Here is a 24,008-nt window from a genome sequence, read left to right as displayed (position 1 = left end):
CTGGAAACCTGCAAATTCAGCTTCTGCAAAACATTCGTAGCTCTGGGGGCGGGGGGGGGGGATCTCTTCCGGCCAGGGATAGAAAAATCACTCTAAAATGGTCACAAGATTATGACAATGTCTAATCCTACATAAACCATGAACCATTTCTGATCAAGACTCTTTAAGGAATAGCTAGAGTCTACAACTTCATGCTGATTTAAGTGTTTCCTTTATCCTCTGGGTGCTAAGAATTTCTTCTGGGGAAAGGTCAGCACCCTTCCCCCACTACCCCTCCCCCAACAACTAGAAGCAGGACAGGCCATGTTGTCCCTCGGGTGCTCATGACTGCCACAGACTTCTGCCTCTACTGCTGTATAACAAGTTCAGTCACCATCCTTCCTCTGAAAAAGCATTAACGTTCAGAGGAGAAAAAAAAATTCAAAATAGTTTGATCTAGAGGATTAAAAACATGTTATATGCATCAGCCCTTTCATGGCTGTTAAAGACTTTTTAACACCTTCTCCAACTGTGTTCATTTCTTTGCCTTTTAATTTCCTATGCTAATCGCCTGTTTCTGCCCACATGATAAAGAATATTGAGTAGGAGGACTCTCCAAACACATACCTTCACATTCCTCAGTCAGTTTTGAAGTCACTGAGATACCATTTCCACTCTGAACCAACTGTCTCATAGTCAAGTTATGACCCTATATCTAAGGCTGCAATGACCTATGACCCTGTATCTAGGGTTCTAATAGTATGTGGTTCAGATATTTGTAGCATGGAGAAATTCCAGAATGTCTCCCAATCTATGAGGATAACCCTCAGGGTCTCTGGGCTGGACAAAGGTTGGGGCATGTTAACATCTGCTGCATCTCAACAGAAAGCCTCCTGTCCTTCACTCCCTAAATGAGACACAAAACCTTTGTTCTCCCAACCTCGTTGGGCCTTGTTAAACCAAGCCCACAGTGATGGTGATTCTCACAATAAAAAATAGTCATTTACTGTCAGGGAGATGGATCGTGTACCTCACTCTATGGCTTCCCCAGACGACTGCACCATATGGGAGATATTTAGTGTAGAGAGAGGTGGAGATCTTAGAAGCCCTGACCCAGGACCTGAAAGAGCAGGGAGTTCACACACAGGACCTTTCACATTCTCCTAGCAGAGGTGTGGGTCCACTGGAGGAGCAGAATGCCTATGTGTCACCACAGTTTGCACAAGTACACTATCTGCTATTTACCAATCACGTAAGACATAGTTTTTGCTGTTGTGTTTTGTCAATGGATGTTTTTCTCATATAACATATCCTGATTACGGTCTCCTGTCTAGACCCACCTCCTTTCAGTCTCTCATGAGAAGACAAACAGGCGGGCTTGAGAGATGGCTCAGTGGTTCAGATGGCTCAGCTCACTGACTGCTCTTCCAGAGGTCCTGAGATCAATTCCCAGCAACCACAAGGTGGTTCACAACCATCTACAATGTGATCTGATGTTTGCTTCTCACCTACAGTTGTACATGCTGATAGAGTACATTAAATAAATAAATAAACAAATAAATAAATAATTGTTTTTTAAAAAGAAAACAAACAGGATTCTGAGACAATGATATAATATAATAAGAAAACAAAAACTAACACATCAGAATTGAACAAAACAAACAAAAGGAAAAGGGCCCTAGAAAAGGCACAAGAAATAGAGACACATAGGTTCATAGGAATCTCATAAAAACATCGAACTGGAAGCTATAATAAAGGACCTGTAGGGTAAGAAGGAAAAAGGAGAAACTAAAATTTAAGAATAATGACATAAAATTTAAAATATCAAAAAATAAAGGAAGTGCACTTACAGGGCTCATGAGACAAGGATCAGCCAAAGATGTCACTGACTTTGCTTCTGTTGGCCATCTGGGCGTGCAGCCTACCCTAAGGAGTACTTTGTTTCTCCAGTGAGACTAGGAGAAAAGTCAATATTCTTTTGTAAGTGGTTATCAATTGGAGACAGCTGCTGGGCTAGGGATGAAGGCATGTGTCCACCTCTTTCAGCTCTAGAAGCCAACCTGGTGCAGCCCTGTGTAGTCAGTCCCTGTGCATGCCACCTCAGTCTCTGGGAGCTCATATTGTCTTGGTCCTGCTGTGTTTTAAAGGCCTTGCTTCCTTAGTGTCCTCTCACTCTTATGCTCTTTCTTCCTCGGGGTTCCCTGATCCTTGTGGGGAGGGATTTGATGGAGACACCCTGTTTATGGCCAACTGGTTCTGAAGTCTCTAACTCTCTGCATATTTTCTGGCTGTTAGGCTCTGTCATTTATTTGTTCTCATCTGCTTCAGAAGGAAGCTTCTCTGATGATGGCTGAGCAAGGCACTGATCTATGAGTCTAGCTGAATGTCATTAGGAGTCGTTTTACTGCTATTTTCCTTTAGTAGAACAGTAGAATTTGAGTTTTCTCTACCTCCCCAGGCTATCTAGTCTTTAGTCACCCAAGCAGTGTCAGGAATGGATTCCAGCTCATGAAGTGTGTCTTAAATCAGATACTGGTTGACTATTCCTACAAGCTTGGTACCACATTTGTACTACCTTGTCTTTCAGGCAAGACACCATTATAGATTATAGGGTTCTTAGCTCCTTTGGTGTTTATTTTTCTCCTTTGGTACCATACAGAACACTTTCCAGTAGTAAGAACACTGGTCTATAGGGGTGAAGGCTCTAGGTAGGGCATCAGCTCTACTTTTCCGTGTTCAATGAGTTGTGTAGGTGTTATCTTCACAACAGGGTCTTGCCACCAGCTTGTAGAAGACCATCTGTAGCCTTGACAACAGCTTGGGTAGTCTGAGAGTTCCCTTGGGATCTCTCTGGTGAAAAACTCAATTAGATGTAACCCATTCCCAGTGTTGGGAGCTTCATTCAATAAGAAGAATTTTCCAGTTGGAGCTTTGTCTCCCCATTATCTGGCAATTTCATTTAGATCACATTCATATGTACGTATTTTAAGAAGCTTCTACTGTGTCAGTACTCAAGTGGTCCTTAACTTTAGTAGACTCTCTCCGTATTTCCTCTCATGTCCCTCTTCCATCCCATTCCCTGCTTGGTCCTCCTAGTCCAGTGCCCCCCACCCCCACCCCATCCATCTGTATTTATCTATTCTATTTCCTTTTCCTAAGGAGATCTACCACCCCAAGTCTGATTGACCATTTTTGTCTCTTTTTTTGTTCTGCAGATGATTAGCCTGTTGTTGGTTGAATCTCTGTTTGTTTTTTTCCAGTTGTTATTTCTGTTGTGTCTTTACATATTCTCGACACTAAAGAGTCATCAGATGAATAGGTGATACAAGTTCCCTCCCATTCTGTAAACAGCTTTTTCACTTATTTATTTTGCTGTGCAGTCTCTTTTTTAAAAATTAAAAGATCTATTTATTTTATGTATGAGTGCTCTATCTTGCGTGAACAGCTGCATGTCAAAAGAGGGCATCAGAATTCATTATAGATGGTTGGAAACCACTGTGTGATTGCTGAGAATTGAACTCAGGACTTTTGGGAGAGCAGCTGGTACTCTTAAATGCTGAGCTATCTCTCCAGCCCAGCTCTGTAGTCTTTCATTTGATATGATTTGATTTCATACTTTCAATCCCTTCCCCTTCCTCCCCTCCCCTCCCCTTTTTCCCCTCCCCTCCCCTCTCCTCCCCTCCCCTCTCTTTCTTTCATTTCCTAACAGAGCCTTTACATTTATCCCAGACCACTTTTGACTCCCTGCCTCCTAGGCCTCCACACTGCTGCACTTAGAGGTGACTCACAGTCCCGAGGTGGGACTTTTATACATGTATACATGAGGAAGTTCTTTCATACATGTACATGTGAGAAAACCCTTTCATACATGTACATGTGAGAAAGCCCTTTCATACATCTGCATGTGAGGAAGGCATTTTGTTGTTCTTATTTATATCGTCTCTACTGGACTCTTCCACTGAAGCTATTCTATACAAAACATTAAATTTTGAGTAGAAATTACCAAGCATAGATTCTTCTCACTATTTACATCTTACTATTCATAGATAAAAGATAAAATGTTCATAGATAAAAGATCAAAGTGGAATCACTTTGAGGTGTTTAGGATGTGCAGTGGCTTCCTGGGAGATTTTCAGCAACTGCTAGGAGACTCTTATTGGTGTAAGCTGGATACACACACACACACACACACACACACATACACACACATTTGAGATACCACCAGATATGGAAGAAGTTTTATATCAGGTTCAGGTAGTAAAAGACCTGGTAAGCTGATAAGACCAGCATAATTTGTGGCCATAGGGAATTTATGGCAGTTTTGCTTGAAGTATAAATCTTACTGGATTATTTCTTAGTTACATTCTGACAAAGTATAATGATCACTGCTAAGTGTAGTGGGTTGGTCCAATGCTGCTTGTATTCCAATGCTAAAATACTGGTTCCTCAAGATATGGGTGTCCCTGACAAGCAGATCCTCATGTACTCACGTGATGCCATCTGAGCCTTCCCCCAGTGTAACAGGCTAAATCCTGTGATTGGGCCGTGGAGGGAGAAAGGTGGGATTGGAGGTTTGAGTGGAGGTTGCAGGTGGGAAAGAGAAAGTAAGAGGAGGAAGATGGAGTAGGAGGAAGCTGCCATAGACAAGAACTGTGTGGCCAAGAGAAACAGCAAGTAACAATAAGTAAGTCTAGCCCTAGAGCTGCCCAATCTAAGCTTGTAGCTTATAAATAAAATATCTGGATTGCGTGTCTTTTATATGAACTTACAAAGACTGAAAATTTTTACTCCAGCCAATGACCCACAAAGCTAGACTTGTGAACCTTGGGGTGGGGGTGGGGCAACAGGAGATTAAGAAAAATAGAAGTAACAGAATACGATCAAAGTGTGGATTGGGTGAACCATATACTTAATGATGGAGATGCAAAGGTATCCTGGAACCTCAGTGTGTTGAATGTAAGCACAAGTAGGGGGGTTAGCTAGTCTCCTCAGGTTGGGTCTCTGTAGAAAGCAGTCAGCCACCTGGGAGGAGGAAGCCACACTTGCTGAAGCTGTGATGGACTCTTTCCTCACACACTGGCAGCACCCACTCTCACCAAGAGATGGAGTTTTATTTCGGCGGGACTAAGGCGTTGGCCTCTGTGGCACAGCTGTGATCATGTCAACACAGCACGCTTCTGCGAGTGTCATCTGCTCTCCACAGATCTTGATAATAAAACTTACACAGCATTTAAATTGAGTTTGGAATAGCGCATAGGTTTAAAGATTAAAACTGAAATTGACAAGGTATTTGATAACTGTAGCTTGAATCGTTAAAAGATGCTTTCTCTCCCTTTGGCAAATTTAAAACTGTCTTATATCTACAAGACTGATTGAACATGGGAGAGTCAAGCTGGTGCCAAATAGAGCCTTCACCCCTATGTTCTTAGTAACTTTGGTACAGGAAGGTTATTCTGCACAGCACCAAAAGAGAAACAGAAACACCAAGCCAGTTACAAAGCTGGATCTACAATGGTGTCCTGCCTCCAAGATATGCTAATGCAGCCAGTCACAAAGTTTGTGAGTGTAACCAACCAAAGTCTACCTTGACTGAAGCCCCACTTCATGAGATGGAATCCATCCCTGAGGTTGCATGGATGACGAATAACTTAAGTCTACATCGCCACAGACCTAGGGTAAAACCAAATACTACTGTTCTAAACTTATTTTCTAAAGGTAGCAATAAGATGACTCCTACTGCCATTCTGCTGTACACAGATCAGTGCCTTGCTTAGCCATCATCTGAGAAACCTCCTCCTGAACACTCCTAAAAGAGATATCTCCATCAAATCCTTCCCAGAGAACCCTGAGAAAGAGGGGGAGAAAGATTTTAAGAGCCTGAGTGGTGAGGGGACACTAAGGCTGCAAGGCCTTCTAAACACAGCAGGACCAAGAAAATATGAACTCAGAGACTGACGTGGCATGCACAGGGCTGCACCAGACTGCATGCTAGAGCTGGAAGAGGTGGACACATGCTCTTATCCCTAATCCAGCAGCTGTTTCCAATTGATAATCACTTGCAAATGAAAATTTAGTTTTCTCCAAGGGAGTCTCTCTGGGGAAACAAACTACTCTTAAGTGTAGGCTACAAGCTCAGCAGTAGATGGCAGTAGATGGCCACAGAAGACAAACTTAAAGCCGTCTTTGGAGGTTCATTGTCTTATAATATCATGTAGGGCTTCTCTACACCCCACTTACAGGTCCTTTGTACAAACATTATAGCTTCTGGTTTTGTGTTTTTGTGGGATTCCTAAGTGTGAGAACGGTGGGTCTCAGGATCTAGGTGTTTGTTGGGCCTTCCCCTCGTTTCTTCTTCTTTTTCTGGATTTGTATTATTCTGATTTGATTTTTGTTTTATGTTATTGCTTCTATTTTATTTTAATATTATCCTTCATACATCAGCTTGTTGTCTAATGAGAGACAGAAAGGGGGTGGATATGAATGGGAGTGAAGGTAGGGAGGTGGAATAGAGGGAGGGGAAGCTGTAATTAAAATACATTGTATGAAAAAAATCTATTTTCAATAAAAATAAAGAACAGCTTATAATTATTTTCTGAACTCTCCAAATTTGATTATTATTTCATTAAATTCTCTCAGCTTAGCTGTATTAAGATTATCAATGGGATTCAATTTAGCTATTATAAAAGAACAACATGAATTCCTACACTTTTTAAATTACTGATTCCTTCTGTTGCTTTCTGCAATATTGTTTCATATAATTTTATTCCTGATTACTTTTTATCGAGGTTGAAACTTTCCCTATACCATTTTTATATACTTTAAGGCACTCGGCAGATATGATCCTTCCCAGAGACAAACCCACTTGCTTCTGGCACATCACTAAGAGACACAGCAGTATCTCCCCACTGTTCTCTCCACCATAAACCCTGAGACAATTTGAATGAAAGGCCTGCCCTTACATTCAGGAAATACTGTGGTCCAAGGTTTTCCTAGAAACACTGGCTGTGGGCATGAGGTGTGGGCTCCTCTTTCTGGTTGGGACATTTAAAAAAAAAAAAAAGTCTAACACTTTCTCACTGCCTGATGAGACTGGCAAAGCCATCCTGAACTCTTCCTGGTCTCTTCTGGAACTGGACAATATCTGGTGAAAAGAAAAAGTCACTGTAAAATTTAAATTCACCTCTTCTGTTTTCCCTCAGTGAACTGTGAATAATTTCTTACTGCCTATGAACCTCTCTGATGTATTCTGTTTGTTGGTTTACTGAGTTTGTTTAAAATGCTTACCTCAGATTTTCTTAATGCTCTCATTTGAAATATTGGCATGCATAATGCATTCAACCATCAATAGAACAAGATGCCCCGGGGATGGAACTTTTAACAAACATAGAAAGCAAATTATGTAAAGTGTTATCTGTAACATGACCTAAAGTGGTTACGTGCTTCCATCTCTCATCAAAACCAAATAATTCTATGTGTGAAAGAGAGGTCTTTAATCTGCTCCATGAAAAGACTGATCAGGGTGTGGGAACAGACCTTAACGGTAAGACGTAATTTAAATAAATCTATTCTCAGCCATCACATCTCAAAATAATGATAGTTTAAGTCCCCAATTATGAATTACAATATCTACTTTTCCTCTGATTTCATTATTATTAACTAGTATTTCTAAAAGAATATTCAAATGTTGCAATAATGTTGGGTAATATTAGACCCTACTGTCAACTTGGCTCTAAAGAGGATGGTTCTATAGCTCTTCCTCTACGTATGTGCGGATAAGCTACCTCACCATACACAGAAGAAACAAGTAGGGGTAGGAACTTAAAGACTAGTGTACCTTCCTACAAAACGTCCTCAGTTTTCATTGACAGATGGTAACTGCACATATTTATAGATACAATGTTTCGTTGAGAAATTTTAGGTTAGCATACAAAGTTACTCATTCTATTATGGCATTTTGTTATTGTATTACATGGCTTTGCACAACCACTGTACTTTATTTTAGTTTATCCCTCTTGTACACTGCCTTTCATTGTTTCTTGCTAATACTCTTCCTTCTCCCAAGCGACCCCCTATTCAGCTTCCGCACCACACCTGAACCTTTACTTTACTTGACTCTTATTTTCTCTTCCTTGGTTCTACCTTTTAGTGTAGGATTTTTCCACTCTCAGGGCAGTGTCTGTCATTAAATCTAAAATACCAGTCCTAAGACACTGTGCATGCTCCCCCTGTGCCCCATTTTTTAAGAGGCAAAAGAGTTAAATGGGCAACAGAGGACACATCTTAATCCAATGTGACTGATAACCCTGTAAGAAGAGGTAAGGACACAGACAAGCAGCAAGAGCCTTCTGCAAGCTGGGGATAGACTCCCTCCGAAGAAATCAGCTCTGCCAAGGCTTGACCTTAAGCTTGCAGTGCTCAGCTTTGAGACGTTGCATTGTTGTATGACAGTGAAACAAGCAGGTTTATGGTATTTTTTCCTGAACTATAGAAACGTAATACTGTACTGCAGACAGCAAAGGAAGAAAGATCGTTTCCTTAGAGATTTCACAACCACAAATGAGATCTAAAATGCAATTCATTGGGGCTAGAGAGATGGCTCAGCAGTTGAGAACACTAACTGCTCTTCCAGAGGTTCTGAGATCAATTCCCAGCTGACAACAATCTCTAGTGGGATATGATGCCCTCTTTGATATGTCTGAAGAAAGCAACAGTATACTTACATATAAAAAATAATAATAATAAATCTTTTAAAAATTCAATGCACTGAAACAATGCAAGTGCATGTTCAAAGACATTGGTGACATAAAAGCCATGTTTGTCATGCAATAAAATAATAATGTCAATGACAGTTTAATGTTTTAACTTTGACACGACATTCCTCCTGACTAATATTTTTATGCTGTATCTTTCTAGCTTCATAACGGTCATTTCTTAGATTTAGTTCTGTCACCATTTCATAATTTTATGCCTTAAGGAATTTTCTGAATTTTGTATTAATGCTTACATTGAAAATAAATTTGCAGTTGATGAATGTCCCTTTAGAATTTCCCCACTTAAAATAAGCTTTATGGCTTTCTTAAACCAAGGATAAAAGAAAGCATAAATCAAAGGGTTCATGGCTGAGTTATAATAGGCACTCCAGCAACAGATTTCATAGACATAGGCAGGGGTAATGAAGCCCACGAAAGCATCAACCAATGAGTCAATTGTGTATGGGAGCCACGAGACCATAAAAGCCACCACAGTGACCCCCAAGGTTTTTGCAGCCTTCCTCTCTCTCTTGGCCACTCTGGCTTTGTGACTCTCTGAGGATGATTCACCTCTGTTGCCACTTACAGAAGTTTCAATTTTTACAGCTTGCTGTTTGGCTACCAAAAATATTTTGCTGTAAAGAATGATCATAACAAGGGTAGGTATGAAGAATAGAAGAAAATCTATCAAAACCCAGTCTTAATTGACAACGATTTGGCAGCCCCCTACACAATTCAGAGCACTTACTAAGCTTTCAATCCCCTTAGCACTGATGCCTGTGTAGAACACTGCACTGCTGTACACCAGGGGCAGAATCCAGGAGATGCTGATGCAAATTCCAGACACAGACACTGTGAACTTGGTGGGATAGACCAGAGGGTCCGTGACAGCGATGTACCTGTCCACTGAGATGAAGCACAAGTGGAAGAGAGAAGAATAGCAAAATGCTGCATCACAGCAACTGTGAAGGCTACAAAATGTATCTCCAAAGTACCAGCAGCTCTCGATGGACCTGACCATGCTGAAGGGCATCACAGAGATGCCCACCAAGAAGTCAGCGCTGGCCAGAGAGGCAATGAGAAAATTGGCTGGAGAGTGCAGCTGCTTGAAATGGAGGACTGAAATCACCACCAGGAGGTTCCCACACACTGCCAGCACAGCCCCAAAGCCATAGACCATGTAAGGATGACCCGGGGCCCTGGAGAATAGGGAGTTTTAATGCAGGATCCATTTGTGTTCTCATAGCAGAGCTGCAGGGCTGGTTGGGAAAAGTTGCTGGTCATGAATCTGCTTTTTGAGGCTTGAAGGATTTCTGTCCTGCTAGAAGACAGCGGTAATTTTGAGATATAAAAATTAAAGAAATGAACTCCATACTGAAGAATTCATTTTAAATATTACCCACGATTATAAATCCTTTTTGTATTTTAATTATAAAAAAATGAAGAAATATCAAACCTCAGAATCAATTTTCCCATCGATGTTCACACAGTTATTCCTATAACTATGTTAAACGTCACTGTTAATCCCAGGCAAATTGATTTTAATACTGACTTTCAACTATCCAATTACCTGAGTAATTGAGAGTAGATTACTTTCTTGCAAAAGATGATGACTTATAATATAATGGCACATTCAAAGGTCACCTTTAATAGTATTTCAAATTCTATGTTGTTTTCAGAAGACAGCCAATCCACTCTATCTGCTGTAGGCTCCACATGAGGAGTCCCTACAGTGTAAGGTGTGAATCTTCAAAGCACACTCACTGTTGTTAATTATAAATAGTAAGTTCTATAAATTATGTTTCTCTATACACTGTTAACTTGTGCAATGAGTGCTGATAGCCATAACCAAGAATTTTTGACTACTCTGAAAAGTTCAGTATTTGACAATTATATTAACTATTTAATATTTTTAGCCTGATATATAGATATTTATTATTTGATGGTTGAAGTCATTATTATAAGTTCAGATGTTTTAGGGAAACTATTTTCTTTCTAGAGTAGTAGATTGAAAGCTTTTGAAGAAAAATGTGGTCAACTGTTTAGGGAAAAGATACTAAAGATGTTCTGTAATTAGTTTACAGCAACACATTGATTGTGAGGAAAGAAATCAATAGATAATTCCATTGCTCAGTAACGGAAGTCTTATAGGTCACGCTCTTTTAGACTCTCTATACCACATTCACCTCAATTGAGACGCACACTCTCTGACTGTCTGATCAATGGCATTTCCAAAGCACATGGCAAGACGCAAAACTCAAATAGAAGCAACAAAATAAAGACACAAACCTGCAACATCATCCGGGTAACTTTCCGATCACAGGGATCCGTCACACTGAGGATGCATGGGAAGCGATGAGCAAGGGTTACCTAAACTTTCAGATCACATGGATCCGTTACACTGAGGATGCACGGGGAGGGACGAGCAAGTGTGACCTAGAACTCTGAACGCTTTAGTAAGGTGAAGGTTTCCTGTAAGTCAGTAGTTCATACAAAGATTCAGGGCTTTTACACTTCATTAGTTATAGATGTCCCACTTAAAGGAAAGGTCCAATGACTTATCTTGTATCTGCACACATCAAAAAGAATCACAGAAGTTGGTACACCTCTTTATGACCTCAAGGTGAAACACTCCTCACTTGGAATTATCCTTCTGGCTGGCTTTGTCTAGAGGCAAGAGCAGGAGAGTGCACTGAGTTTAGGTGGGACTTTGATAAAAAGTCAGAACATTAGGTGACCTGTGGTGCTGGAGGTAACAGTTGGAGGGACACTGTGCTGAGGACTTGCACTGGGGTGAGCCAGGAGCCCTTGGTGTTTCTGAAGCAAAGCCATGTGAATTGGCATGGAGGGCCAACACACTGTTTTGAAAGACAGCTCTTTGTATACTTCTGAACTGGTGGTGATAGGACCTTTGAACTTTGACATCAAGTAATCCCATGGTGTCTAACACTCTCATTGTGACCTAGGTCTTCCTGGATCATTCAGTGGAAGTGAGCCATCTGAGGGCAGGCACAAGGAAGCTGCTGGACCCATAGGAGCCTTAGGAGCCCAGAGCTCATGTTACTCCCTCTCCTCTACTGCCCCGTGACCTCTACTTCATACTTCAGATGACTTGATTAAAAGCTGCAGGTTGGCTTTTTGTGAGCTGCTTCATTGTGTCAGTGTGCACCAATGTGATGGTTATGATTTAAACTTGCTCAGCATGGTCTCAGATGATCACAGAGAGGGCGACCCTTCCCAATAGCTGGAGTGTTGAGTTTGCTCCATTCATGTCAACAACAGGACTTTCCCCCACCTGGTTGAATCTCCCCTTCCTGGAACTTCACTCAGTATTTTACTTACTGTATGAACTAACTCTCTGAATGCTTTCACATTTTCTCTTTCAGGCACTGTGCTCTCAGAAGGGAAGCCCGCTGGAAATTTTATACGAATGAGTTTAGTTCATTTAGCAGTTAGTTACTGTTTAGAAGCTGATATCACTGAGGGGAAAGGACACAGCACAAACCTGTCTTAGACGCCTGGAGTGCAGGGCCTCCAAGAGAGAGGACAATCCTGGAGAAGGGTGTAAGGTCAGGGCTCTCAAGTGGGTTTTGCTGTCTCTGCAAACTTACTCCACCAAGAGACTTCAGGGACTCTAGACATTTATGGCTTTTTTCTTAACAGGGTGTACAATGCTAAGCTTGCGACTGTTTTATGAAGTATTGCACTATTACCCTCTGGTATTAGTATCATGTGCATATGTATGTATGTTTGGACAAAGTAAAACATCTAAGTCATTTCCTATGAGATTCTTGAGTCGAAAGTCTCTGCCTTGTACTTCTGGAAATATTGGAGTAGGATTTATTTTTCTGGTCTAACCTGCTCACAATGCGAATAGAGTGTTGACTTTAAAAACATATGTGGATATAGTTACCCCAGCTTCAGAATTTAGTGAATAAAGTCTCTCCAAAATGTTTCTTATTTACTTTTAAAGTAATATTAACAATAAGAAAAACAAAATACTAATTCTAAAAACCCACAGAAAAAACTGTTCATACAAGCATCATTTTATTTTGTAATTACATTGTCTCTATTCTTTACACTTGGATTCCTGATCTTCCTGTGGACACCTGATACTTCACGCAAGATTTTTTTTTCTTTTTTTTTTTTCAAAAAAAGAACTTTGTTTTTTAAACACATTTTATAGGACATGCATTAAAATTTCTTGAGTGAAACACCTTATTGATTTTTTTTTTCTTGTACACATGTTACAGTGGTTCAGCAGCTTGATCCATTTTGCTTTGCAGACAGTTCTTCATGGACAACACTCCATTTTAACTCCATTTTCCAGACGAGGCCTCACTCTTGCAAATAGCAAGTGATTTAACCCAAGCGAAGCCTGTGCATGATGTAGAGGATTTTTGGCATTTCACACACAGGTCTCTGGCCTTGGGAGCTCCCTCTGAATCCTTGCCTTGTACACAGCTTCTTCATACAAAAGAAAAAGCAACTGGCATCCAATCGAACCTGCCGTATGCAGTTCTTATGTTCAGTCTCTGAGATATTGGCTATATGTTCTCAGTTAAGAAGAACTATTAATATTTACACATTTTCCATTTTACAAAACCAAATAAAAATGAAAAGTGATTGAAGTTTTTAAAAGCAAAAGACTAATGAGCCATTATTAAATGGTTGAGATATTAAAGCTTGGTAACTTGTTTACTTTAAGAAATATTTTTAAAGGTTTAAAATTGGAATATTCAAAAAGGTGTAGCAACTTTGTATTTTCTGTAAACATCCAACTTCTTGATTTATAAAGGACATAAATGTACCTACCTAAAGTGGAAAATATTTTCACACTATTAATTATTATAACACATGGTTTTGTACAGTAGAATATATGACAGCCAGAGAGGTGTCTCAGCAATAAGGGTGCTTGTTGCTCTTCCAGAGGACCTGAGATCACACATGCTCGAGGCAGCTCACAATCTTCTGTAACCCTCATTACAAGAGATCCTATGACCTTTCATTGACCTACACAGGCACCTACATACAAGGTATACATCAACACAGACAGACAGAAAGACAGACAGACAGACCAGACACACACACACACACACACACACACACACACACGAAGGCAGAAGAGACAGAAAAATGGAGGAAAAAGGAGAAATAGGAATGGGTCAAGAACGATAATATCTGAAATAAGTATTGTCAGTCACTCTTAGTTTTTAACATAAGTAAACTCTTAACAATCTAGGGCATGTATGTTGCCCTTACTGGTTATGTTAAAGTAATTTGATGTTGAAATTAGTATTTCGAGTATTGTTCTATCACTGTTTATATACATATGTGTGAGAAATGTGATTGCTTCGGGCTGACCTTCAAATGTGTGAAAGTAAGACTGAGTCAAAGGCAGAAGAGAGAAAGAAAAACAAACATGACTTCTTGACAGGGGAAAGTAAAGAGGCCATGATATCCAGCCAGGGGAACGTTTGGTGTGGCTTCTGTTACAAATGGAAACCTCTACTGCAGCAATGCTTGGTCTCATGGGTAGTTCTTAGAGGACTAGGTGTGAATGATGACTGTTACCATTCATTCATTCACTCATTCTTAGCCATGCTAGGCATGAGCACAGTACCTCACACTTACTAGGCAAACTCTATCACTGTTCTCTACCCCAATCCACTATTACTGTGTCTATATTTTGTTACTGATAAGCTATTGATAGCCTTACCACTAAATTATTGGAAAAATTGCCATATTGATGGGAATATGTCTGATGGAAATTGCCTGATTGCTGATATTTTATGTGATATGTCTGAGCACATGTAAAAAATATACAGAGCTCTATACAATTTAGTTTTTATTTAACTATCAACCTGAGAAAAGCTATTTTTTGTTCACATGTGAACAAAAGCTATTGTGAATAAAGAAAAACTTTAAAACAGATTTATACTTAGTCAATTAAACTAAGCTTGTAACTTAATACTAATCTTTCTATATGAGAAGCATAGTATTTCAATATTTCTGCCAAGGTGGAAGTGGATCCGTTATTCTTTTAATAGTATGGAACCTTTTACTGGACAAAGCAAATAAGTCAAGAGCTACAGATCACTAGGCTGAAGGATCAAGTTCAGCTCCATGTCTGAGATCATAGGGACCATCGGAGAGTAGAGCTCTCGTCCCTCTTCCGTGGATCTGACTCTGAATTCATCGATGACTCTGCAGGGTCTTGATGTGTAGAGGATAAGGGTTTATGGTTGATTTCTAAGAATTGGGGTGTCATCATTGAGAGGACGGGCCAGTGTTAACATTGTGGTTGATCTTGAGGAAACCGACTCAGGAGTTTTACCAGAAGCTGGAAGGGCATAAAGAATAAAGAAACAAGAAGACCATTGACTGGGAGGACAGTCTATACTTAGTGATGCTGGGAAAAACTTGAAGGCATTTCAGGTCAGGAATTATTACTTTTATAATCTATTCCTCTAAGAATGTGCTCTACAGAGTCAAAAAAATGAGCCAAAAATGAACAGCATAGAATGAACTTCTCAATAACTTAGGGTTCTTTTCTCTACTACTCCAAGTGTTGGTACGAAGTTGACATTTGCAGCTGAAGGAAAGACCATGTTTGGATAAAGACATGTCTGACGCACAGGCTGGCAGACACAGCTTTCAATCGCTTCTTTAGGCGTGAGACCACAGCACAGCAGCTTAAGGCAATCTCTTGGAAGGCGAGCAGCAGAGCCTGGAACTGTGGTTGTTTTCTGAACCACACCCAGTGCTCAGCTGGGAAGCTCCGTGTCCCCTTTCTCCTCTTTTAGCCTCTTCCTGCTAAACACTCTCAGCTCTACTTAAAATGAATCAGCACCAACCATCATGTGGCTTAACTTTTCTGTGAAGTGTTTCCAGACTGGTTCATGTGTATGGACTGCAGCAGGAATTCTATGGAACACTTATGGGACTATCTACATGGAACTGTGCCACTTGACATGTCAGCTTGTTATGGAATCCTGTGTGTGGCTGGCTACCTACACAAAGATGGAAGGCTATCATTCCAGAAAGTTAGAAGTATGTCCTCTCATTAGGTGTTTTCAGGTCATACTCTATCTTGAAACACACAACACGTATTTTAGTCAAAATGAATTAAAAGTCATGTTGATTGAGAAATGTGTAACAGAGCAGAAAGTGGGAGCTATTCCTGGAGTAGCTATCTGAATTTTTGCTGTATTAACACAACCCTTCATTCACTCAGGTTTTATGTGATTTTAGCACCATGTGCTTTCTTTGACTCAAAGGAAGATCTCAAGTGTTAAAACACTAATTTGAATTAACACTTTAAAATTTGAAATTCACATCTTACTTCAAATTTTAAAAGAGTAAATAAGACACAGGCAGATCTCTATGAGTTCAGGGCTGGTCTGGTCTAAATAGTAAATGCCAACCATCCCAGGCTCCATAATGAGACACTGTCACAGAAATAACAAGACAAACAAACCACCCCTAATCAAGTAGACAGACCATCTTTTTATTCACATGCAGATCCTGGTGTACGATATGTTGCTCTGACGGGTCTTACAGGATGCTCAAATTCTGTCTAGCATGGGCTTCACAGGAATTTTGGGTTTAAATCCTGGCTTGAGAAGCTGCCTGCTTATAAGCAGGTAGAGATAGAAGTGTGAGTCTATTGTTTTAAAGATTGTATAATAAGGTCTGCAAGATAACTAACTGATATTCTCTAACGTGGGCTCCATGGGAATCTTGGGTTATTATCCTGAATGGCAAAATAGAAAAAGCCTAAGAATAGGCACATACAGTATTTTAGTTTATTTCATTTGTTTTGGATTGTTTTAATTTTCGAAATGGGTGTGATTTTGAGCTTTGTGGCTATATTATTCCTCTGGGAGAGAGGCCAAAATAAAGGTTTTTCTGGTTACTGGCTCAAGGATATGCCAATTTGGGAGAAAGGTTTTGTTTTTGTGTTTTTAGAAAAGGATATTAGTGTCTATACACACCTTCCAGAGTAATATGGATCAGAAATGATGAAGGGAGACCCTCTGAAGAACTAGATTCCAGAGAATCGATCAAAAAAGTTATCTTGATGATACTAAAATTTTGTTTTGAGATTTGTATATAACAGAATATACAGCCTCGGTGAGTCTCATTGTCAGACATGCTGAACTGACCTGTTTGAACTCCTGATATCTTGGAGTTTCAGCCAGATCCACTCAGGATACAGACATAAGAGACTATAACAGACCCCTTCAGCTCCTTGGGTGCTTTCTGTAGCTTCTCCATTGGGGGTCCTATGTTCCTTCTTATAGATGACTGTGAGCATCCACTTTTGTATTTACCAGGCACTGGCATAGCCTCATATGAGACAGCTATACCAGGGTCCCTTCATCAACCCTATAGGTGGAACAACAATATGAACTAACCAGTACCCCTAGAGCTCATGTCTCTAGCTGCATATGTAGCAGAAGATGGACTAGTCGGCCATCATTGGGAAGAGAGGACCCTTGGTATTGCAAACTTTATATGCCCCAGTACAGGGGAATGCCAGGGCCAAGAAACAGGAGTGGGTGGGTAGGGGAGGGTATAGGGGACTTTTGGGATAGCATTTGAAATTTGAAATGTATATAAAGAAAATAGCTAATAAAAAAAAGAAAAAAGAAAAAAAAAAGAGACTATAACAATCATTGGTGTGGCCTTGAGGCCAACAAACTTCCCCATCCCCTTCAAAGATATCTCAACACCCATATTCAGCTTGAAGAAGTTATGAACAGTTGTCATTCCAGTTAGCTGAGCTTTGGGGCTGGAGGTGGTTATTCTAAGGTTGCCTTTCTAGGGAATTTAAAAATGGTCATAATTAGAACAGGGAGGAAATAGCTAGGATTAATTGTATAGCCATAATCTCATTTAGTAGAAATCTTTATAATTACTACTAAGTTGAAGTCATAATTTCTTATTTTGGTATAGAATTTATTTTGATGCAGAATCAAGGTTTCATTGGCACACATTTCTTCTACTGATACAAAAATTTTAGAAGTGCACAGCTTGGACCCAGTCCTTCTACAACTGTTATTATAAACTGATCTGAGATGTTTAAGCCTGTGAGTTAAGGGCCAAATAGCAAATGCATGGCTCTAAGTGTATTGCTAGGGTGTTTTCAGATATTTTAAAGCTGAGTGTAGTTAACGGACAACAGTTCAGATTACTTTACATAGATAGTTGGTTTTTTAAAGCATCAGAAACCCACAGAATGTGACATTTAATGTCATTTATTCACTTGTTATTGAGACAAATCTGCTCCTAACAGCTTCTCATTCGTGGATTCAAAGAAGCAGTTGAGCATCTTACCTTCAGCTGAGGCGATACATTGTGGCTAGGTGGCCACTGGGCAGAAATTGCCTATCTCTCCTGCAGACCTGTACTGTCCTTGAGAGGACACAAGTTACAGGTTAGGACAGCATAGTTCTGCTGAGACAGAACAAGCTAGTCCTTAATAATTCCTGTTTTTCAGTGTCTGTCAGAATATCCTGGGCCAGAAAGCTTAAGACTGATGCTCCAATTCCTGATTTACTGGGGCTGTATAGGTAGGTAGCTGTCTCTGCAACCTGTCTCAGTTTTGGAAGCAGTGTTAGGCTTCCTATATCTTCAGATAATGTTGGTCATTCTTGGATTTCTGACAGGGTTGAAAGACTGCTTAGAGTCTCATAGCCGACCCAGGCTATTTACATTGAGAGAACAGATTTGAGAGGATGGTTTTCAGATGGCATGAAATCTAAAGCCAGGACATAAGTCAGGTGTAGAATTATAAGTTTTTAAAGTTAGGACAGATGACAGAGTGCTCTATTTTATTGACATTTTTGTCAAACTGGGTGTTAGGTCTCTCTTGTACTTTATAAATTACAAAATGGTAGTAGTTGTGCTCAATTTACATCTGAGATAAAAGCCTTTTAAGTGGACAGAAAGGGGGAATTTGTGGATGGCCCTGGTACTGTCTATATTTTGATGTTAATTCTGCTTTCCTAGGAGGAGCTAACTGGACCGAGGGATGTGTTACATACTCAGGTGACTTCTTGTGAACCTTTTCTGAAAGAATAAAGGAACCAATCACTGGGCAAATAGGTGAGACTTTTGAGTTGGAGGAAGAAAGAGGAAGCAGGAGAGAGATAGGGGCGTTTTTGGATGGGGATAGCGAGAGGACAAGATGTAGCTGCTCATATATCCTGGGTTAGATGCCGAATCCGCCAGGATTTACCACTGGAGGATTTAGATTTAATATGGTTTACAAGGTTAGGATTCTAGTTGATAAACCCAGAGACTGAGTTACCATTGTTTCTGAAATAACTCTGTGTGGTGTTTTCCTTTACACGGTGGCTCAACTGGGTTGCACACAGCATAGACTTTGCCTGATGTTCACCTCAAAAGGACATGGGAGTTTTGAAGCATGGGGCTGAAGTAGTAGCAACCTGCCAGTGGGAACTTAGTGATCTGGGTGGAGAGATTTCAGGGCTCTGAGTCAGAGAGTCTCCACGAGATAAGAACAGGCTAGCCAGCCTATCTGTGCATTGATGGAAATAGCGTGGGAGTTTTTAATATTTCCTGCAACAGTTCTCTAAGGTTAAAAGTAAACATTTCAGGAATTTGTAATTATGTTTACTTGTCACGAAAGATATGCTTTAAAGAAGGCTTTGTCCACTGAACACATACATTCATGCTCCTAAGAGCTTCTTTTCCTTATTGTTTCTGTCAATACCTGAACACTCACTAGTGTTCAATACCGGACCTCACTAGATCAGAGGTTTAGTTTTACTTCTGACCTTAAACCCTAGTCAGATTTCAAATCTCTGCTGTGACTGTTTTAACCTGCACCTGCATCTTCAGAGAGTAGACTGGTTGTTGATCAATCAGCCCTGAAGACTTTGCCACTCACAATAAGTTTTATTGCCTTACGAAACCAAGGATTAAAAAAGGCGTATATCAAGGGGTTCTTAGCTGAATTGTAGTAAACACATTACACTAATGTTGTGGTTGGGCCTGGTGCTGTTTGTATGTTGATGCTAATTCCACTCTCCTGCGAGGGGTTGCCAACAAGGAGCAAGCCATACTCAGGTGACTTCTTGCAAACCAATCAATCGCCTAATGAATAAAGGAGCCAATCAATCACTGGGCAAGTTATTTTTATTAGATATTTTCTTTATTTACATTTCACATGTTATTCCCTTTCCTATCCCTTCCACCCACCCTCCCCTTGTTCCCCAACCCACCCACTCCTGCTTCCTGGCCCTGGCAGTCCCCTATACTGGGGCATAGAACTTTCACAGGATCAAGGGCCTCTCTTCTCATTGATGACTGACCAGGCCATTCTCTGCTACATATGCAGCTCGAGCCATGAGTCCCACCATGTGTTTGCTTTGATTGGTGGTTTAGTCCCAGGGAGCTCTGTGGGGTACTGGTCAGTTCATATTGTTGTTCCCCTTATAGGGTTGCAAACTCCTTCAGCTCCTTGGGTACTTTCTCTAGCTCCTTCATTGGGGACCCTGTGCTCTGTCCAATGGATGGCTGTGAGCATCTACTTCTGTATTTGTCAGGCAATGACAGAGACTCTCAGGAGACAGCTATATCAGGCTCCTGGCAGCAAGCTCTTGTTGGCATCTAAAATAGTGTCTGGTTTTGGTGGTTGTCTATGTGATGGATCCCCAGGTGGGGCAGTCTCTGAATGGTCATTTCTTCAGTCTCTGCTCCACATTTTGTCTCTGTAACTCCTTCCATGGGTATTTTGTTCCCTCTTCTATAAAGGACCGAAGTATCCACACTTTGTTCTTCCTTCTTCTTGAGTTTCTTGTGTTTTCCAAATTCTATCTTGGGTATTCTTAGCTTCAGGGCTAATATGCACTTATCAGTGAGTACATATAATGTGTGTTCTTTTGTAATTGGGTAACCTCACTCAGAATGATATCCTCCAGATCCATCCATTTGTCTAAGAATTTCATAAATTTATTGTTTTTAATAGCTGTGTAATACTACATTCTGTAAATGTACCACATTTTCTGTATCCATTCCTCTGTTGAGGGACATCTGGGTTCTTTCCAGCTTCTGGCTATTATAAATAAGGCTGCTATGAACATAGTGGAACACGTGTCCTTATTACATGTTGGAGAATCTTCTGGGCATATTCCCAGGAGTGGTATTGATGGATCCTCTGGTAGTACTATGTCCAATTTTCTGAGGAACTGCCAGACTGATTTCCAGAGTGGTTGTACCAGTTTGCAATCCCACCAGCAATGGAGAAGTGTTCCTCTTTCTCTATATCCTCACTGTGGAGAGGATCTGCTGTCACCTGAGTTTTTGATCTTAGCCATTCTGGCTGGTGTGAGGTAGAATCTCAGGGTTGTTTTGATTTGCATTTCCCTGATGACTAAGGATGTTGAACATTTCTTTAGTTCTTCTAGGCCATTTGATATTCCTCAGTTGAAAATTCTATGTTTAGCTCTTTGCCCCATTTTTAAATAAGGGTTATTTGACTCTTGGGAGTCTAACTTCTTGAGTTCTTTGTACATATTGGATCTTAGCCCTCTATTGGAGTTAGGATTGTTAAAGATCCTTTCCCAATCTGTTGATTACTGTTTTGTCCTATTGACAGTGTCCTTTGCCTTACAGAATCTTTGCAATTTTATGATGTCCTATTTGTCCATTGGTGATCTTAGATCATAAGACATTGGTGTTCTGTTAAGGAAAATTTCCCCTATCCCCATGTGTTCAAGGCTCTTCCCCACTTTCTCCTCTATAAGTTTCAGTGTATCTGTTTTTATGTGGAGGATCTTGATCCACTTGGATTTGAGCTTTGATTAAGTATATAAGAATGGGTCAATTTGCATTGTTCTACATGCTGACCACCAGTTGAACCAGCACCATTTGTTAAAAATTCTGTCCTTTATCCACTGGATGGTTTTAGCACCTTTGTCAAATATCAAATGACCATATGTGTGTAGGTTCATTTCTGGGTCTTCAATTCTATTCCATTGCTCTTCCTGTCTCTGTACTAATAACATGCAGTTTTATCACTATTGCTCTCTAATACAGCTTGAGGTCAGGAATGGTGATTCCACCAGGGGTTCTTTTATTGTTGAGAATAGTTTTTGCTACCCTGGGTTTTTGTTGTTGTTGCTGTTGTTGTTATTCTAAATGAATTTGCAAATTGGTCTTTCTAATTCTATGAAGAAATGATTAGGAATTTTGATGGGAATTGCATTGAATCTGTAGATTGCTTTCAACAAGAGAACCATTTTTACTAGATTAATCCTGACAATCCATGAACATGTGAGATCTTTCCATCTTCTGAGAACTTTGATTTCTTTCTTCAGAGACTTGAAGTTTCTGTCATACAGATCTTTTCCTTGCTTAAAAGGTTAGAGTCACACCAAGATACGTAATATTATTTGTGGCTATTGTGAAGGGTGTCGTTTCAATAATTTCTTTCTCTGCCTGTTTACCCTTTGAGCAGAAGAAGGCTTCTGATTTGTTTGAGTTAATTTTATATCTGGCCACATTGCTGAAGTAGTTTATCAGCTTTAGAAGTACTCTTGTGGAATTTTTGGGGACACTTAAGTATATGATCGTATCATCTGCAAATAGTGATATTTCTTTCCAATCTGTATCCATTTGACCTCCTTTTGTTGACAAATTGCTCTGGCTAGAACTTTAAGTACTATATTGAATACATAGGGAGAGAGTGGGGAGCCTTGTCTAGTCCCTGGTTTTAGTTAAATTGCTTCAGGTTTCTCTCCATTTAGTTTGATGTTGGCTACTGGTTTGCTTTATATTGCTTTGAGGTTGGGGCCTTGGATTCCTGATCTTTCCAAGACTTTTAACATGAAGGAATGCTGAATTTTGTCAGATACTTTTTCAGCATCAAATGAAATGATCATGAGGTTTTGTTTTGTTTTTCTTTCAGTTTGTTTATGTAGTGGATTAAGTTGATGGATTTCCATATATTGAATGATGCCTGCATCCCTGGGATGAGCCTTCTTGATCGTGGTGAATGATTGTTTTGATGTGTTCTTGGATTCAGTTGGCAAGAATTTTATGGAGTATTTTTGGATCAATGTTCATAAGAGAGATTGGTCTAAAGTTCTCTTTCTTTGTTGAGTCTTTGCGTGGTTTAGATATAAGCGTAAGTGTGGCTCAATAGAACAAATTCTATAGTGTTCCTTCTGTTTCTATTTTGTGGAATAGTTTGAAGAGTGTTGGTATTATGCCTTTTTTAACAGTCTGATAAAATTCTCCACTAAATCCATCTGGTCCTGGGCTTTTTTTTTTTTTTCTGGTTGGGAGATTATTAATGGCTGCTCCTATTTCTTTAGGGGTAATGGGACTGTTTAGATCGTTTATCTGAACTGGTTTTAACTTTGGTACCTGGTATGTGTCTAGAAAAGATCCATTTCATCCAGAGTTTTCAGTTTTGTTGAGGAGAAGCTTTTGTAGTAGGATCTGATCATTTTTTGAATCGCCACAGTTTCCATTATTATGTTTTCATTTCTTATTTTATTAATTTGGATACTGTCTCTGTGCCCTCTGGTTAGTCTAGGTAAGTGTTTAATCTATCTTGTTGATTTTCTCACAGAACCAGCTCCTGGTTTTCTTGATTCATTGTATAGTTCTTTTTGTTTCTATTTGGTTAATTTCACCTCTGAGTTTGATTATTTCCTGCCATCTACTCCTCTTGGGTGCATTTGCTTCTTTTTGTTCTAGAGGTTTCAGATGTGCTATCAAGCTGTTAGTGTAAGGTCTCTCCAGTTTCTTTTTGGAGACACTTAGAGTTACGAGTTTTTCTCTTACCACTGCTTTCATTGTGCCTCATAAGTTCTGGTATGATGTGTCCTCATTTTCTTTAAATTCTAAAAAGTCTTTAATTTCATTCTTTATTTTTTCCTTGACCACTTTATCATTGAATATAGCATAGCGTTGTCCACCTTCCATGTGTATGTGTGTTTTACGATGCTTTTGTTGGAATTTAAGACCAGCCTTAATCTGTGGTGATCTGATAGGATGCATGGGATTATTTCATTCTTCTTGTTTCTGTTGAGGCCTGCTTTGTGATGAATTTTATGGTCAGTTTTGGAGAAGGTATCATGAGGTGCTGAGAAGAAGGTATACTCTTTGGCTTTAGGATGAAGTGTTCTACAAATATCTGTTAGATCCATTTGGTTTATAACTTCTGTTAGTTTCTCTGTGTCTCTGTTTAGTTTGTGTTTCCATGATCTGTCCGTTGCTGAGAGTGAGGTATTGAAG

At 39.9% G+C, this 24,008-nt stretch overlaps 1 pseudogene; it reads right to left on the bottom strand.

Moving 5' to 3' along the window:
- Positions 1-8,979: 8,979 nt before the first annotated feature.
- Positions 8,980-10,102, bottom strand: LOC110303445 (trace amine-associated receptor 8c-like; annotated as a pseudogene).
- Positions 10,103-24,008: the final 13,906 nt, after the last annotated feature.

This window comes from Mus caroli, unplaced genomic scaffold, assembly GCF_978045245.1.
Source record: "Mus caroli unplaced genomic scaffold, Mus_caroli_1 scaffold_9, whole genome shotgun sequence".
In the NCBI taxonomy this organism is placed as follows: Eukaryota; Metazoa; Chordata; class Mammalia; order Rodentia; family Muridae; genus Mus; species Mus caroli.
The sequence above is the reverse complement of the archived record's forward strand: the minus strand, read 5'-3'. Positions and strand labels throughout refer to the sequence as shown.